Source organism: Acomys minous (genome assembly GCF_964271855.1).
Source record: "Acomys minous genome assembly, chromosome: 9".
Classification (NCBI taxonomy): domain Eukaryota; kingdom Metazoa; phylum Chordata; class Mammalia; order Rodentia; family Muridae; genus Acomys; species Acomys minous.
This window is the reverse complement of record NC_140490.1, coordinates 8,362,040-8,381,009: the sequence shown is the minus strand read 5'-3', so window position 1 is coordinate 8,381,009 and position 18,970 is coordinate 8,362,040. Positions and strand designations below refer to the sequence as shown.

Genomic DNA, 18,970 nt, shown 5'->3' with positions numbered 1-18,970 from the left:
AGTACCTACAAGCCACTACTCTATTCCTTCCTTCCTTTCCAGGATGAAAAGCAAAGGCCTGCCGGTAGGACCACTATCCGACATGAGAGGTGTGCTCTGCTGACTCACCCAAGATGGGCATTATCCTCAGATGACCTTCATAGTCAGGAGGAAAACTGTTGATTGCTTTTCCCAGAGATATGATCTCACTGGAACACCACCTTACTGCCCTAAACCCTGGAGTGGTCCTGTTACTTAAAGGACAGAGTCCCCAGGGCTGAAGGATTCAAGGGAGCCATCGGCAGGCCCTCCATCCCACTGTGCTCTAGAAGATGCTCCCCCACCTCCTCCCATGCCAGGACTGCGTGCCCTGACCTGGAGTCCGTGGACAAGGCTGTTCTCTCTGTTCTGCCTCCACTTGGTACTTGCTCATCTTCTAATCCTAGCAGAAGTCCCAGCTTAAGTGTCAGCTCCTCTGGCTGCCTTCCCCACTCCAGGTTAAAATCATGCTATTTCTGCTCAGTTTGTCTGCCCTTGCCTCTATTTACCTGCTGTGCCTGACACACACAGGAGAACCCTTTTGTATAATGACACCTGGTGGTTGAACTTGAGATCCCTGATGTATCCTCTATGTCTCTTTGGTGTGTGTGTGTGTGTGTGTGTGTGTGTGTGTGTGTGTGTGTGTGTGTGTGTGTGTGTGTGTGTTTGTGTGTGTGTTGGGGGTGTTGGGAGCTGATGGTGGTCAGCATGCAGAATGATGGAGCCAGTCTATGAAGCTGGGAGCCCAGCCTAGGGGAGAGACTCACCTGTGTGGCACACAGCACCCTGCACTTGGCTCCTGAGTACAATCCTTGAACTTGGGCTGAACCCTGCCCATGAGCATCACCATGGGAAAAGAAACTGCATTTGCATTGATCCTCTGCACAGCCATTCTCTTTAAGACCATACATTGTTCCTTCTTGACATGGGACTTGGGTAACAGCAGTACCCTCCCTCTCCCCCTTGCTTACTATGTAAATATGGGCTCCTTGAAGGATATTTATTGGCCTGCAGAAAAGATGCGGGGGAATTCTGTTCTCTAGGTGAGTGATAAAAAAGAGCAGCCAGCGGATATGCTCGCCAGCTTATTTACCACAAATCTCTTATTTATGGCCTCATAACCTTCTGATGGCCTGGTTCCCCTCCCCATCCACCTGGTTTTCTTCCCAGATGGAGAAATGTGCTGAGCCGAGAACTATTTGTCCAAGGTTCCTTTCTGCTTCTAGTTTCGACAGCTGGAGCCAGACCGATTGATTTCCCTGGGACTACGTGGATGTTGATGAGGGCTGGGGCATGATTTTCTTACTGCGGAATGTGGCTTAATATGGTCCAACAGATGGTGTTTGGGGGGTACAACCTATACTGAGCACCCTCTGGCTGGGTACCGTGCAGACCACATATGTGCTTTAGTCAGTTCTTAGTAGTCCCACGAGGATGCAACGTGTTCCCAAATTTAAGAATTCCTCTTTCTCTATTGTCTAGCCACTAGGTCTGTATCATCACTCATATGCCCTGAGCTGGGTGGCCTCCTTGGGTCACTCACTCACTTACCCAAGAGGCAACTGATGCTCTGCTGACAGCACCCCTCTCCTCTCCTTCCATTCCCTAGGCTGCATGCTGGGATGGCCTTTGCCCAGCCCCACTCCTAAAGTCTCATGCTACAAATCCTTGACCACAGTCCTTAGACTTCTGGGGGAACCCAGAGCACTCTCTGTGCGGAGCAGGACTATCATGGCATCAGCCATCAGTAAGCCTATGGCTACACGACTACTGGATCCCATATGGCCCTCTACTTTCTCCTCGTTTGTAGCCTGACTCTTGGCAGAGCAGGTGCTTGTTTCTCCTGAACCTCTCTTACCTTTGCTCCTCCTTCCTCCGAGCTTCTGTCTCTGACCTCAAAACACTCTCCCTAAGTCATCTCTTTCCACATCTTGAAGCCAACGTCCCAAATGTTGGGCAAAACACTTGCTTTACTTTCTTTAGATTAAATAGCTGAGATTTCTCTTTCGACCATTCAGAGGCCCAAAGGGTGAAACCAAGGTGCTGACCATTTTGGCTCTTCCAGGGGCTGTGAGAAGAATGCATACCCATCTCTCTCCTAGATTGCGGGTCCTTCGTTCCTACACCAGCCTCCGCCATCTCATGGGCTGTCTTCCCCCTGGTTCTGCCTCTGCACTCTATCTCCTACAAGAAGGTGTATCACTGGATACTACAGAATAACATCATCTCAAAAATCTTTGGGTTAATTACATTTGCAAAGATCCTCTTTCTAAATATGACTGAGTAAGGTCACATTCATGGTACTAGGCATACATCTGGGGACCATGCTTTTCTACTGTGCTTCCACACATCAAAGGACACTCCTTCTTGGTTTCCTTTCTTGCCATGAAGGTGATCCTCGAATTCTCTAGCATTGAGCTTTGGTGAACTGGCACATGACTTGTCTGCCTCAGCACCTAGCACTAGGCATGGCTCATGGATACACATAAATAACAGAAGGACGGTGCACACATTGGATGTTTCTTTCTCATTGTGCCAAAAAAAAGTGCAATAAATTGTGGTGACCAGAACTGGTTACTGATATGTTGTTGGTCACTGCTTAGGGATTCTGTGGAAAGTGTTTCTACAGACCCTATTGTGCCAAGACTGACCAACCAGGTGGCCACCACTGTGGGGGGGTGGGACACATGTGTACACAGCTTCTTGAAGTATAGTCTATCCAGTAGGGGCTTGCTTCTTGCCTAGTTCTTTCAGATCCCAGGGAGAGGCCCATTTGTGCTTGCTGGTCATGCCCTCATGCAAGCCCTAGACATAATACTAGCTACATTTCACAGGAGAGGAGTGTGGAGTTCAGGAATACAAGCATGTGGCCCAGATAACAGTGAGAGCACAAAGCCGAAGCCAACTAGAGCCATCTAGACCCCTGCCCTCTGAGGAGTGCCTGTGGGGAAGAGCAGCCATGCTTTGGAGTCATCTGGCTGGGCTGTTACCTCAGGGTGAGAAGGGATCTTCCACGTCTACACCCTCCAGCTTCCTTTCTTGTGACTTGCCTTTGCCTAAGACACTGTCTGCTTTGTGGGCATTATGAAAGTTAGCCATGGGACTAAAAGCATGCCTGCCCTCTACCCCACAGATTTCTCTAGCTTGCTGGAACCTCTATCCTGCATCTCCAAGGATGGCTTCCCTTGCTCTCCTTATTAGGTAGGTGAGAGAAACTGGAGGTGTCCTGAGCTGGTCCTATCTGATGGCTGCATGTCCCTGCAAATACACTTGAGCTTCTTGTAACAGTCCCCCAACAGGAAAAACCAGAGTAGCAACATCAACTTCATTGGAGCACCAAGAGAAGGGAACAGAATGGCATGTGTCGCTGTGGGAGTGTCACCGCCCTCAGTGAACAAAAGGAACGTCTGTCCAAAATATTCTGCAGGATGCCCCCTCAGACAGTCCTTCCACAACCTGCGATGAACTGATAGGCTCTCCAGCTGTCTTATAGGGGATGAAACGGAGGTTCGGAATGGTTAAGGACCCACCCAAGGGTCGACAGCTTTTAAGGGGAAGAGTCAGGATGCTCTTGTTCTTTCTTGCCAATTATGCCTTCCACTCCATTCTAGGACCCAGATGCATGCACTGTGCTAGCTGAGTGCAGTTTTTCATGTGGGTGTGGTAACCTGTGAAGGAGATAACTAGGACAGTGCTGCTGGTTCCTCATGGTCCCCTGGCACTGGACACAGGTCTAATTACTGGCATGGTGATGGGGTGCGCAGGACAGGGAACCCCCAAAGGTGGAAATACTTGACTTGAGGAGATTCGAGATAGGTGAGCCAAGTAGACAGGTCAGGGGGAAATCTAGCTGCTCCAATGAGAGGAGCTGTGTAAGCTCAGGAGCTGGCCCATCACCCAGACTCCCAAGTGTCTGCAATGAGAAGAAGAAGGCTTGCCTGGAACCCTGAGCGTCAGCAGGGCAAGGACCACACGGTGCAGATGGTGAGGTGGAAGGGGAAGGTGCCAGACCCTGGAAGGCTGTAGGACAGCCTGGGAGCACACATCGTAGGCAAGTGGGAGAACAGAGTAGGTTTAAGCATGGAGGGATGTGTTCAAATTTATTTTTAAAGGATTATTCTGCAAGCTTCATGTGGATCAGGGCCAGGTTTGGGGAGGTGAGAGGTGGTAAGGACTTTGAAAATGTAGAAACTGGCAGAGATGCCAGAATAAAGTCGGAAGCTTAGTTGGGGGGATAAAAACAGCAGGAACTATCAAATCTGGGAAGGAAATGCAGGCGCTATAGGTACAGGATGGCTCCCGGGACACCAGCTTGGTACTGGCACAATAATGAGATGACTGGAACACAAGGCAATCAGCTCTCCACCGCTGATGTGGAGGCCTGGGGTTGTCCACACTGGAGGTATCCAGTGGGGCCCTGGTCTGTCACTCAGGGAAAGGAGTGGGATCGGCAGCTTGAGGTTGATGTATTGGAAGGGACAAGGAAGAAGCAAAGGGAAAACCTAGATAACAAAGGTACTAAGGAGCTCGAGAGATGCCTCAGTGGTTAAGATCACTGTTTCTCATGCAGAGGACCAGGGTTCTATTCCCAGTACCCACCTGGTGGCTCACAATCATCCATAGCCCTAGTTCCAGCATAGATAACAGGCATGCACACTAAGTACACTCATCACACATGCATGCAGCCAAAACGTCCATATACATAAAATAAATGAATAAATATTTTAAAAACTTAAATATGTTTTGAAAGAAATAAGGGAAGATACTAAAGGAAGGTCATGGAGGGGAACCCAGTAAGGAAATGGTCAAGAAAGACGCAGGACTAGTTTCAAGAGTAGGCAATGCCAAAGGGCCCAGGGTCAGTGACCCTATGAGGTAAGGCAAATGCTCACTACAGTTGTTGAACCCTGATACAAATGCAGTGGAAGCAGACAAAGCAAGGACAGAGCAATGGTGGGGAGTGGATGTGGAATCCCGTAGTAGAAACTCCTTCCGAGGGTTGAAGGAGAGAGGAAGCACAACCCATGTGTCGGGTGAAGAGTGGTCCTTTTCTTTTAATGTCATCACTAGCTTCCTGGAGGAAGCTTGCGTAGGGATGCTTGACTTGCTCAATCCTCAGCAAGACATGGCCTGAAGTTCATGAGGGCAGGGTGGGTGTAGGACCTCTCCCTCCCTCTTCTTCAGAGATGCTTGCTTAGCAGTTGTGATCCAGCTTGAAACTTGGGTTTCCCTCCCTGCGTCTGGCTTCTCCTATCACCTTTCTCAGTCTGAGGCATTCCTCCAATGGTCACGTGATCATTCATTTCCCTAGGACAATAGTTCTAGGGTGGTCAGACTTATTCAAGCTCCAGAGTCAGCACATGAAACAGCTGCTGGCACACAGTAGGACTGAATTTGCCCTAGGCTCTGGAGACCACTGATGGTTAATTACCACATGTCCTCTGGTTTCTGTTGCTGTGATTAAACATCCTGGCCTAAAGCAACTCATAGGGGAAAGCATTCATTATGTCTTATAGGTTAGAGTCCACCACCAAGGAAGCCAGAACAAGAGCTCAAACAGGAACCGGAAGGCAAGGAACTGAAGCAGAGAGCGTAGAACACTTTGTACTGGCTTGCTCTGCTTTGTCTCTTCTGCAACCTAGGACCACCTGACCAAGGGTAGCACTACCTAGTTTCCACAGCATCCTCCTACTCCAATGATTAATCAAGAAAACACCTCCCAGATATGTCCATACACCCATCTGATAGAGACAGCTCCTCAGGTGAGGTTCTCTTTCCAGGTGATTCTAGTTTGTGTCAAGTTAGCAAAAAACTGCCTGGCCCCCCAGGATATGCTAGCTGTCTTCACGTTCTATGGGAGCTCTCTGGCAGAAGAATGGAGCCGGGCAGGAAGATGACTATGAAGAAGACAAGAGGCTGAAGGACTTGGGGCCAACTGATGGATTGCTGGAGTCTGAGTACACATCTCTTCTTCTAGCCCTTCCTTCAGAGACATCAGCGACACCACCACAGGCAGGTTGGCTGACCGCAGGGCCACAAAATCAGCAAATGCTCCAAGCTGAAGTTCCAGCTTACACCCCGCTGGAAGGCTCAGTGAAGCAAGAGCAGAATGTTAACACCGCTAGCCCCAGTGGACTTGACCAACAAAGTTTTCATCTCACCTTTTTTTCCTTTTCCTTAGAAACAGATTAAAATGTCCTCTTCCTAATTTGGAGCTCAGGGTCTGGCCTGTGGACCTTCCTAGAGCCAAGACAATAGGAACAGGCTGAGAGGGCAAAGGGGCCTCCGCGACCTAAAATGGGCTCTGTTTTGCTTTGCTCTGTTTCCAGGCCTCTGAGATCCCTGGCATTTAGGAAGAAAAATTGCAGAGCCCTGTGGCATCTCCATGTTTCCTCTTTGGGTTGCATTTGGAGCCAGATCGCCTGATTCAATGGTACAGAACAGAAAGGGGCCGAGCTAGAAAGCTGACTCTCCCTGCCTCACCATCCAAGTCCTGTCCTCCCCGGCCAGAAGGAAGGACCACAAACCAGAGACAATCTCCTAGCTTTTCCTCACCTGCCTGCCTTGAAGGCCCAATGGCTGTATTTCTAGGAAAACACACAACTCCAAGGTGGAAAAAGAAAGGATTTGCAGCTGTTAACAGCTCACAGCAGAGAGAAGCATAGAGTCCAAATGGTCACAGATTTGGGGCGTTGTTGACCATAGCCAGCAAATTCTGTGACTGGTCCATACTCTCTGGCAAAGATTCCCTGTTTGAAGCACATGTGTGCTTCCATGTACACATTTATACACAATCAGGCCATACCAAAAACACACCAGGGTGTCGGCATCGAAGAAAATATGCTCCCCGCTTTGCATTTTGTGCTGTACCCTCTCAGATCTCCTCCTCATACCCATGCTGTGCGGGATGGCCATTTCTACTCTGTATGTTCTAGTGACAGAGGCACACTCTTGCTCCACTCTCTTCCTTTTAACCAACTTGATTCTCTGCTCCAGGGCCCTCCCTCTTCCCCAGTCTCTGTCTTCTTTCTATGCTTTACCGCCCCCCTCCCCCCACCCCACCCCCACCCCTGCCCGCGCAGTCTCCCTCCCCCCAGCTGCCTCTGGCGCCTTCCTTCCTCTCCTTTTTCTCCTTGGCAGCTCCTTTTCCCTTTTCAGACTCTTCCTCTGGCCTCTCTGAGCCTCTCTCCTGTCTCCTTTCTCTCTCTCTCTCTTCTAGCAAATCCCTGCCTCCCAAGGTCAACAAGCAACTGAGCTGAGGCCTGCACTCACTTGGCTTTAATTAGGATCCCTTCAGAAACCTTGACCCCAGAGAGAGCTCTCGGCACTCAATTGCTAATTTCCTTAGCTCTAGCTCATTGCTTTAAGAGCAAAAAGCCAATAAAAGAGATTTAGAATGGACATGCAGACAAGGAAAGGCCTCTTCTTCCCACTCACAGATGAGAAAAGCGAGGCTCCACTATAGCAGGAACCGGCTAGTTCGGTCTCAGGAAGCCAGGCAAAGGATGCTGTTCTCAGGCCCGGGCACCCTAGCCTTCCCCCCTCAGGTGCCCCAGGAAGGACCTGGCCACAAAAGAACTCTGAATTCGGAGAACATCTCAAGGACTGGACTGCTTCGCAGCTAAGTGCTGACATTTTTTCCAGACGTGCCCCAAGGCATCTTGGGAAGAAGCTACAAAGTTTAAACAGAAACAAACGGTGAACTCAGTAATTGCACGCACTCCTATTTTCTTAAGAAACCAACTGGATCTCATTACGGTAGGTTCCTGAACGTAGACAGAGAAAACCTTGTCGTCACCCGTTAAATATGTCTAATTTTACACACTGTCATGTAGTGCTCCATCCAGCTGGCTCTCTTCGAGGAGGAGGAATGAATGATAGCCGCTTGGCCTGTTTCTCAGCATGTAGGTGTTTTGTTTTTAAAGGGAGGGTGGAGTGATGCTTCGTCTCCTGTTGGTCTTACTGCCTGCCTGACATTTGCAGTAGACTTTTAATTAATCAAAACCAGAAACTGTTAGTCTAAGGCTAATAAGCCATTTTGTCTTACTCGAGTCCCACCACTTAGCCAGTCCTCAGTTTCCCCAACTGTATTATGAGGGCAGTCTAATGTTTCCCAGGGCCTCTGTGGTGCTAAGCGTTGCTGCTGCTCAGAGCCACTCTGTGCTTGCCAAGACCTTAATTGCATCAAAATGCTGAGCAGAGTCTGGCTTTTGTTAAGGCTTTTGCTTACAGAACCATCTTCCAAATCGAGAACCTTCCTGATGCTTTTTAATAAGCCTAGACCTTAAGGAAAAATGAAAATTGCAATATGGAGCCTCTGAGTGCACTCAGCTCCCCATAATGAAATGTGCACAGAGGACACACATCCGGTTCAAGGACTTTATACAAACTTATCGTAACTTAGCAGTCATAAGCTAATAGTCAAAGGGAATTAATAATAGGGATGTGGCCATTTGAACAGTGAGATGGGCCCGTGTCATGGAATTTTTGCAGCTAAACCCTCTTGAGTTTCTGTACGCTAATAGCAATTAGCTCCTGAGTTAATGGCAGCTGTGGTCATAATGAGATTGGAATTGATCATTTGGAATCAGGCTCCCATAAGCTGGCCTTATGAGCCATTTCAGCCTCACAGCACTGCCTTGACCCCTTCTCCTCATACCTTCCATCATGACCCCATCTCCAGGGCTCCCTGGAGTCAGCACACAGGCTCTTTCCACATACAGCCTGCTGTGCCTGCATGGGGGCAGGACGCAGGACAAAAGCACAGAAGTAGGTTGCACTGCAACCTGTGCAGCAGGGACTTCTAGCCCTGAAAGGTAGATTCCAGATGGATTCTCTTCACCAGCCCTGTCCTGGACCCTTTCTCATTGGTAGCTCCAGTCCCTCTACCTTACTCCATTAGATCGGGACAATGAGCTGGCCTTTCTCCATCTCACCAGCCTTGGTGGTAAGAGCATGTTCCCGCCCAAGTGGGCTTGTGGTAAGGGTTAAATAAACAGCTCTATCGTGAGGGTGTACAGTAAACGTCCGTCCTTGTGTATCAGTTAGCCTTTTCTGTGTAACAAATCACTCTCCAAATTAATAGTTTTCAATAGCAATCGTTTTTGTCTAGCTCAGACTTACAGGGCTCTGCTGCGTGTTTTCCCTGGATGCTCTCATACCTCCGTGGTTGCTTGATGTGTGAGCTGACAGCTAAACGGTCTAAATATGATCCATACACCCTCGTGCTTAGCAAAGTTTCAGTCTGAGTCATGGGAGTAACTGGGCCCTGTGAATGGCATCTTCCAACAGGCTAGCTTGGGCTCACTCACACAGCAGGCTCAGGATCACTATGCTCAGAGAGGAGAGGCAGGGTTCAGTGACAAGGGCTTCCTAAGTCTCCCCTTTCACACTTGCTGTTGTGTCACGGGACAACAAAAATCACATGGATTTCCTAGCTACACTGCCCCGCGTCCCCCTCCCATTGGAAAAGGGCTCATATCCAGAGCTGGAAAGGGGCCTGTGTTCATCTTTCTGATCTCTCACACCTAACTTTCCTTCTGTTAGTTGTATTAATCTGCAAGACACTAGGTATTTCAGAAATGACTACTGACGCATGAAGAGTGAGTTATAAAAAGTAGTTTCCAATTGTTCATAATAAAATTGAAGGACCAGGGATGGGGATGGCTCAGTGGATAAAGTATCTGCTGTGAAAACATCAGGACTTAAGTGTAGATTCAGGCCCCCACAAAACCAGCTGGGCCTGGTGATGCATGCTTGGAACCCTGGGTGACAGAGATGGAGGATCTTTAGGCTCACCTAGTTACCATTCGAACTGAACCAGCAAGCTCCTGGTTTAGGGTCTTTGTCCCTAAAAATAATATACGGAGTGACTGAGTCTACCTCTGGCCTCTACATGGGCATGCAAAGTGGTACACACCCACAGGCATGTGCATATACTCAATTAAAAAATAACTTAGCTTAAAAAAATAAAATTAAGTATCCATGATATGGCAATGACTTGGCTTGGACGTCACAGCACGTGGGCAGTGGTGGTGGCAGGACACACTTCTCTCCTTGTTTCCTGAAGGAAACTGTTAACATAAGAGACTTGAACCTTCCGTCAAAAACATAAGTCATCCCTGCCCCCCCGCCCCATGCTTCAGAGATCTGCCTGTTATGTGTGTTTATATACCCATATTCTAAGGCCTGGGTCCCATGCCCCCCACACTATCTGGGATACTTTGAAAGGTGACATGGCCTGGACACTTAATGTACCTCCCTGCAAAGTGGGGGCTGTGGAGGAGAGGGTCCCACAACCTCTGCATCTCCCTTTGTCTTTGGCTTCCTGGAGCTTCAGCCCATGAGTCAATATGTAGGTAATGATAGTGCCAGCTCTGCATTGTCTGAACAAAAGGTGATTAAATTACCCAGGAATCAATTCTGGGGCTGTTTTTCCTTTCTTATTTAAAGAGCACAAACTATTTCCTCCTAAGGATAAAAATCAATATTTGAGGGGAAAACTGGGCCTTCTACCATCCCTACCAGAGGCCCTTCATGGCTGAGGGAAGTGTGGGGAGACACTAACTTTCCCTTCCCAGTTGAAAGGCAGTGAAGGCAGCAGAAGGAAATTTAGAGAACCAAGCTCCTGACCCACTAGGTTTACCTGCATTTGTTTCCTCTCCCCATATGTCATGAGAGTTTTGATCTGTAAGAACCATCTGCCTTAGCAGCACCCAACCTTCCTGCCATGTTAGATGTATCAGTCAGCGTAGCCTGAATTGTACAATGCAGTAACAAATGAGTCCCAGGGGCCTACAACAACAAGGCCTTCCTCCCTGCTCGAGTTCCATATCTTTTCTCATAAGTCTCAGCTCTGTTCTGTTCCATCTGCATTCCAGCCCAGAGCTGAGAGAACAGCATCTCTCCCAGGCATTTTGAGGCTCATGGTTGAGGGAAAACAGAATAGAAGTCAATAGCTCTCAGCTTCTGTTCAGAAGCACCACAGTTCACTTCTGCTCACATTTCATTGGTTAAATCGAATCAAATGGCCAAGCCTAATGGGGTAGGGAGGAATAATCTTCCATGGAAAAGGCCAGTGAATATTTTAAACAATAATATAATCTAACACATATGGCCTCTACTTGAGTCTGCTCAGGGCTGGTGTTTAGACAAGGGTGTGAGTTTTCCAGGGCTGGAATAAGACTCAGGGGTACTGTGGGGGATGTTGGGGGGCCCACTGGCTCTGACTCTGTCTGCTTCAGTCTCCAACAGAGGAAATGTTAACAAGCCCTTCTGTGAAGCCATTTGCTTATGAGCTTCGCAAGTTCCCAGACGTTTCAGCTTGAAGCGGCCCCAAGAATGGCTGGAGTAAAGCCAAGAGCCTGGGCTGTCTAGTCCTATTCTAAAGAGCAAACTGTCCCCTCTTCTAAAGGCCACACAGTCCGGGGGTGCTGCACACCGGTTAGGAAAGCTGTGATGGGGCCAAGCACCCCTGTAAGAACATTGGGTATACCTCAAGTCCATGGTAATTCAGACCCTGGATTCTATACAGTAAGTATCAGAAAGCTTCAGACTCAGTCGGCTTCTTCACTTTGTGAGCCACATGGCTTTTGACTGTCTGTCATCCTCTTGCGTGTCATTGTTGCCGGCAATAAACTAGGACAAATGCCTTCAAAGCAGCCTTCATTCACCAAGAGCAGCAGTGTTCTGGGTAAAGAGTTGCCTGTGGCTTCCCAGGAGTCTAATAAAGACTGCGTATGTGAGGTCTGTGGTCACCCAACGTCTTGGGAGGCCATGTAAAGGGTGAAGATGGATCCTCTAAGATCTCTAACAGGTGGCTGTGGCACACAGAGTGGTTAGCTCACTTGAGTGTAATATCTTTCTAATGGGAGGGCCAAGAGGTGGAACAATATGAAATAATGATTCCCCACCACAGAAAGGGAATTGATATCTGCCTCCCGAGGGTGCTCAGAATGATGATTAGCATGGGCATTGGGGGTGCGCAAGAATCAAAGACTCTTAGCATTGCACCAGGTCTATCTGATCTGGGGGTTGAGTATGTGTGGTCTCATGGGCAACACCAGGAAAACCACATGGCCTTCAGAGTAGTGCACACTATCTTTCTAGACCTTGCTTTGTGTCTTTGAAGAACCTCTGACAGCTTAGAAGGTTTTGACTGTAATTCATATCTCTCCATTCCACTGCCATTTCTTACATTGTTCCCACAAGTTAAGCATTGGCTACAGGGCTGGGGGGTCCACCCAAGAAGACAGGATATGGCTCTTGAGCTCTGTCCAGGGACATGAGAGATTTTTCATGACTCACTATGGTGATCCCTTGATAACCAAGGAGCACTAGTGCATAGATACCCAAGGCATAGACTGCCCCCAGGGGAAGTCAGGAGCAGACTCTGGGTTTGCTATAAGTTCAAGAGCAGGGGCTTCACTTTGGAAGCCCCTTTTCTTAGCCCTGAACAGTGTAGTTTTCCCCCCTCCTCCTTGCTTGCTTGAGTCTATCATCTTCTCTTTCCTTAAATTGAGAATGACTGGGCATAGCCTAAGGGCTGCCAGGTTCTTCATCTGACTCCATCCTGTTCTCCTCCTGGCCTTGGGAGGCAGTCAAGACCATCTGAGAATGGATACAACCATAGCCCAAGGGAAAGAGAGGTGTGACAGTCACCTACTCCAACACTGTGCTGTACCAGACTGTAAGCAGGTCTGCCTGCTGTGCTGCAGTGTCCTACCAAGTTCCTGTCACAGCTGCACTGCTCCTGCTTGGCCACGAGTGGCGCTGCTGCCCATATCTGACAGCAGCAGCCTGGTGAATGGTAAGCACCCAAGGCTCCATGAATTGGGTACTGTGTGTTGCTTGGCTTCCATAGTATTTCTGGGAAAGGGTATAGATGAGGAAAGTGAGATGCAGCACAGGACCCAAGGATCGACGAACATTGTCCCTTCCTCTGATGGGGGACCAACTTCAGTAGCCCTTCACCATGGCCCTCTCTAGAGCTACCAAGGCCATAGACCTGAACACACTGGACCCAGTACTCACCTGCCCTCTGGAATGGGACCTGAGACCTATTTGCAAATGGCTCCTTCAGACTATGCTCACAGAGCGGAGGGCTGGGGCTATCTAAGTCTTATATACCCTGTCAGGCTGGCCTGCCCACTGGATAGAACTAGCCATGACAAACATGGCCCCACTAAATACAGCCAAACACTGCTTTGGGTGGGTCCATATGTCTTGAGCTCTGTTGCCTCTCTCTCTCTCTCTCTCTCTCTCTCTCTCTCTCTCTCTCTCTCTCTGTGTGTGTGTGTGTGTGTGTCTGTGTCTGTTGCTCTGTGTGTGTATGTCTCTGTCTCTGTGTGTATGTCTTTGTCTGTCTGTCTCTTTGTGTATCTGTCTTTGTCTCTTTGTCTCTCTGTCTCTGTCTGGTTGTCTTTCTCCATCTCTTTTTCTGTCTGTCTGTGTCTGTGCCTGTCTGTCTGTCTGTCTGTCATTCCCCCCCCTCTCTCTCTGTGTGTGTGTGTGTGTATATGTGTGTTTGTATGTGTATTAAGCATACCTGTGTATATGCACAGGGATGTGCATTCTGATACAGTTCAATAGAAGATAAAGATGTCTGCCCTGTTTTATTACTCTCTGCCTTATTCCCTTGGGATGGGTCTGTCATTGAACCTGGAGCTAAATCCCATTGGTCCTATTGTCATCTCCTTGTGCCAGGTTACAGGTATGCAAGTAGTCATGCTTGGCTCCCTCTTTAATGTGGGGCTGGAGACTGAACTCAGGTCCTCATGCTTGCACAGCAAGTGATCTTATCCACCAAGTCTTCTTGGCAGCCCCAGAGCCTCTGCCTTGTAATGATGATATCTAAAATCCCTCTCCAATAGGCTGGGCAGTCACTTTGTGTATCTGACTGCATTTGCTGCCCAACCATCCAGGAGAAAGGGTTTCATCCCTGCCTCCTTTTATGTGACAGACCATCTCAGAGTCTAAGTGGTCCAGTCAGGGACCAGCTCAGACATGGAGAAGCTAGAAGTCACGGGCAGGCTGGGGAGGTGCCAAGGATGCTTGGCTGTGCAGAATGTCTCAGGAAGGCTCTGAGGCTTCAGCACCCCAGCCTTCTGGCTAATTGTTGACAGTCTTCTGGGGGAAGATGTGATGATGTATGCAGCGAAGCTTTTCTATTTATCCCCCCCCTCCTCCCTCCTTCCCTCCTTCCCTCCGCCCCTCCCTTCTTCTTCCCTCCCTGCCTTCCTCTTTCCCTTCCTTCCTGTCTAGCTTTCCTTTCTTGCAAGTCTGCCATGAATTAGGAGAGGGAGAGGCACTAAATAAACAGAGATGGATGGGGCAGAGGCTTTGGAGTGGAATCATTTTTTTTTTCAAAGCTGCCTTTTTTTCCCTTCGCCTCTTTCTGCAAGCTGCCCCTCTCAGGAGCTTCAAAGAAAAGCCTGCTCCCAAGTAGGATCTTTCGCCTGAGCCAAAAGCCATTTATCTGGAATATTAATATGCCAGCAGCTGCCTGTGACAGTGCCTGCCGCTGATCACACACGCCCAGCAATGATCCCTCCTGGGAATGCTCAGGAGGCTCCAGGAAGCTAATGGGCCCCCTGGGGCACATTCCAGTTACCTTTTGTTTGTCTTTCCCTGAGCTTCTAGCAATTGCTAGCCAAGCATGTCCCCAGTGGACCTCTGAGGTGGGACAGGGGCACCCAGTGCAGACACACTCCCACTTCACCCTAGGTGATTGCTCCTCCTCACTTTAGGCAGGATGCTTGGTGGGGGAGGAAGGAATAAGACAAGATTCTCAAGTGCTGAAGCACATGCAGCACAGCAGGCGCCCCTCCACTTCCCATGGCCTCCATCTTACTAACCTCACAGTAAGCTGAAAATATCTTAACATGAGTGAAAATGTTTTTAGTACACTTGACCTAACCAAACACCTTAGCTCAGTCCAGACTCATTCAAGTGTAGTGTGTGTGTATGTGTGTGTGTGTGTGTGTGTGTGTGTGTGTGTGTGTGTGTGTGTGTCTGTGCCTGTGTGTGTGTGTGTGTGTGTGTGTGTCTGTGCCTGTGTCTGTGTATGCATGCACAAGCACACGTAGAGTAAGAGTTGTACTTGTGTGTGAGTGTGGAGGTCTGAGGTTGACATCAAGTGTCTTCCTCAATTGTTTTCTACTATATTTTTTGAGACAATGTGTCTCATGTTAGTGACTCAGCCAAGACTGGGTGGACATTGAGCCCCAGGAAGCTCCTGTGTAGGCCTCACTGGGATTACCAGTATATATCACCTTAACTAGCTTCTGACATGGGGTCTGGCCCTCAAACTCAGGCCCTCATGTTTGTATCTGAGCTATCGCCCCAGACCCGTCCCCATACACACACAACCCTCAGAGAGAGCATCCTACTGCATACCGTAAGTCAAAGAAGAGATCAAGGTGCTGTTGACTTTGTGGGCGGTACCCAGACACAGGTGTCCGGCCAGGCCGGGACCCAGGCCAGGGAGAACCAAGGGGCCTGCATGGCCATCCGGCCTGGCTATGGATCAGGCTCCTGGGACCATGGGCCTCAGGCCTTGAGGACAGGTGGCTCCCTGTGGCCATGACGACAGATGACTGCTGCCACCTCCCTGGCTCCCTATGTGACTGCTCTGACAACCCTGCCTTCTCCAAGGTTGTGGAAGTCACAGGGCTGGTGCCACCCCAGTATGTAGCACAGGTGACTTCAAGGGATGGCTGGCTGCTCTCAATTGTCATCCGAGCTTTGGACATAACAAGCGACTGTCCCTTCTGCCGAATCTGCCATGAGGGAGCGAATGGGGAGACCTTGCTGTCCCCTTGTGGTTGCACCGGCACACTGGGAGCTGTGCACAAGCGCTGTCTGGAGAAATGGCTGCCGTGAGCTGTGCCACACTGAGTTTGCAGTGGAAAAGCAGCCCTGAGCTCTCACAGAGTGGCTGAAGGACCCAGGGCCCTGCACTGAGAAATGGACACTGTGCTGTGACATGGCATGCTTTGCATTCATCACACCGCTGGCTTCCATCTCAGGCTGGCTGTGCCTGCGAGGGGCCCAGGACCACCTCCATCTGCACAGCCAACTGGAGACCCTGGGAGTCATTGCCCTCTTCACTATCTATATGCTCTGGGCACTGGTCTCTTTCCGATACCATTGCCAGCTGTACTCAGAGTGGAGGAAGACGAATCAGAAAGTCCACCTGAAGATTCGGGAAGCAGATGGCTCCGAGGACCCCCACCATTCCTTGCTGGCTGCTGGACTCTTGAAAAAGGTGGCAGAGGAGACTCCTGTGGGAAGGCCTGGCTGGCAGGTCCCTGAGGTAGTGGAGAGACCAGAGTCAGATGGCAATGCCCTAACATTTGGAAGGATGGAAGCTGCCTGACCCTTCATCCACAGCCACGATGCTTCTCAGGCCAAGAGCCACAGCAAGCAGAGCCTGCTCTGTGATCTAGTATGAACATATTTTCAAGGGTTTTGATTTGTACATTGCTGTATATGACAAGGACAGATGGACAGACCTGAGCTTTGGATGGAGCAGATACTTCTATCTCATTCTGAGATCTATTTGACATCTCTTGGCCAGCAGCTTTGGCTGCTTGTGTCAAGGGCACCCATTGGACTAAAAGGTTCCAGCAAGCTTCTTGCATTACTCTGCACCTAGCTGGCTTGTGTTACTGCCACTCTTGGCATTATAAAGTTGCACTGCATTTCAAAAACCTACCCCTGGATGAATAAAAGGAGTCCTTATTAGAAAAGAAGAAGAAGAAGAAGAAGAAGAAGAAGAAGAAGAAGAAGAAGAAGAAGAAGAAGAAGAAGAAGAAGAAGAAATCAAACTTCCAGATGTGAAGATGTTTCTAAAGATTGTAGTTTGTGAAGTATCATACATTTGGGAACTTGAGTCTACTAGACCCAAGTCAACTTATTGTAGGTTGGGGAATCATGGACATCTTAATGTTACAGTAGGCTCTAGGCCTCAGTGGCAGCTCAGCCACCCCAATGCTGGATACCTTTAAGTGCTCTTCAGGTGCCCTTGGATGTCAGTGTCCTCTCTGTGCATTGAGCTGGTAGGTCTTGGTGCTCAACTGCTAGGGTCCTTCAGGAGAGACATACTGTAGTGATGGAGGAAGAACACTATGCAGACAGTCTGAGACCATGGGTTCAAATCTTGACTTTGGCCACAAGATAGCTTTGGCCAAGTTACTGAGAACTGTGTCATAAGATATGTTGTAACACAAAGGAAAATGATATTCCCTACTGGTGCCTTGTGGGTAGGGTGTCATCTCTGGCTTTGGAAAAATCTCCTGTGGCTGACTAGGAGCTTTTCTATTCTACCTGAAGCGAACCCCAATCCTTAGCTCAGAGCAATCCTCCTTTCTGCGAACAACTCTTGTTTTGAGATTGGTGGCCATAACTGAGGACCGCAGGCAGTATTGAGAAGATGGTTCTGGAACATGGATACACAAAGCAAATGCTGGCACAGGAACGTCCTATGTTCGACAAGGTTGGAGGCCAGATGGCAAGATGTTATATCAGGTTACAATCCAAGCCTGCCAAGCCCTAGTTCTGTTCTAGCTGCACATCTCTCCTTGCAGTGTGATATGGAACTACTCAAAACTAAACAACAACAACAACAACCCAAAACTGAATGACTTTGATGGCAAACACTCAATGGCAATCAACCCATTGCCACTTGTGTTCTAAGCACCTTATATATGCACAAGTTTCCCTGTGCGTATGACTTCCCTATCAGAGTGCTGAAGCAACTCACCCAAGTCACGAAGCCACTGACTAACAGAAGAACTAAATCAGAATGTGGCTTGTTTCAGCTTCTCAGCCACAAGGCCAGAGGTTGCCAGACCTAACCAGGAATTGGAACCACGAGGGTGAGATGAATGTGGCTTCCAAAATGTTCTTAGGCAATGGGGCTCTGCAGAGTCTCCTGTGAGAACTGTCTTAGGCAGAGCTAAGAAGAAACCAGACTCACTATGAACTCCACGTCTCTCAAGTCTCCAAGTGACTCGACTTTCCCCAAGTATTACACACACACACACACACACACACACACACACACACACACACACACACACACACACGAATGCTCCCACAAATTACAGAGCATCATGATGGGTTGAAAAGTGGGGTAAGAGCTGTGGCTGAGTGTGTGTGTGTGTGTGTGTGTGTGTGTGTGTGTGAGTAATTTTGGTTCAATGAATTTAAATTGCCCTCTTTATTGGTTTTCTGCTTTGTGTTTTGTGTGTGTGTGTGTGTGTGTGCAAACTTCAAATGTAAAATATGACATAATTTGGCAAGTTTGCAAAACATTTCTGACCTCAGTAGCCTTTTTTTTTTTCAACAAGGCAGTCCATAGGCACTCCTTGAAGAACAGGTCATGAGATGTTAGGTTCCGGTGTAGATCCAATATGGGAAGCCAGGCATGAGTACCCTAGAGTTTCAGTCGACTGTCCTGAGTTTGCTAGGACAATCCTCTTGAGAGACTCCTGGAAATGGACCAGGACCTATAGGTATTGTGCAGAACAAAGACACCGCTACTTGTCTCACACTGACATCTGTTACAAGTCCCTGAAGCAAATGGCCTCAAGGTTATAGAATCCAGGCTAGCTGGGATGTGCGAGTGTGGCCCTACCTGCTATGGTTGAGATGCAGTTTGCCTTCTAGGGGCTTATGGGTATTGACCGTGAGTTTGAGTGTGGTATGGAGCCTGAGAAATAACTAGGTCATTGAGGTCCCTGACCCAGAGGGAATTAATGCAGTTTCCGAGGGTCCCTGACCTAGAGGGTTGATAGAAAAAAGAGTTGTCCCTTTCCTTCTCTGCCATCCTGTCTCATCAGGTAGTCTCTTTTTCAACCACGCCCATCTTGATAATGATATCACCACTGGGCTTTCAGCAAAAGTAAACAGGAGCAGGCCCATGTCCTTGAACTTTAACAACTGTGAG

The 18,970-nt window shown here is 48.8% G+C and overlaps 1 pseudogene across 1 annotated transcript; it reads left to right on the top strand.

The window, feature by feature from the left end:
* Positions 1 to 15,428: 15,428 nt before the first annotated feature.
* On the top strand, positions 15,429 to 16,769 carry LOC311604467 (E3 ubiquitin-protein ligase MARCHF2-like; annotated as a pseudogene). The gene has a single exon. The product of its transcript is annotated as an E3 ubiquitin-protein ligase MARCHF2-like (transcript).
* Positions 16,770 to 18,970: the final 2,201 nt, after the last annotated feature.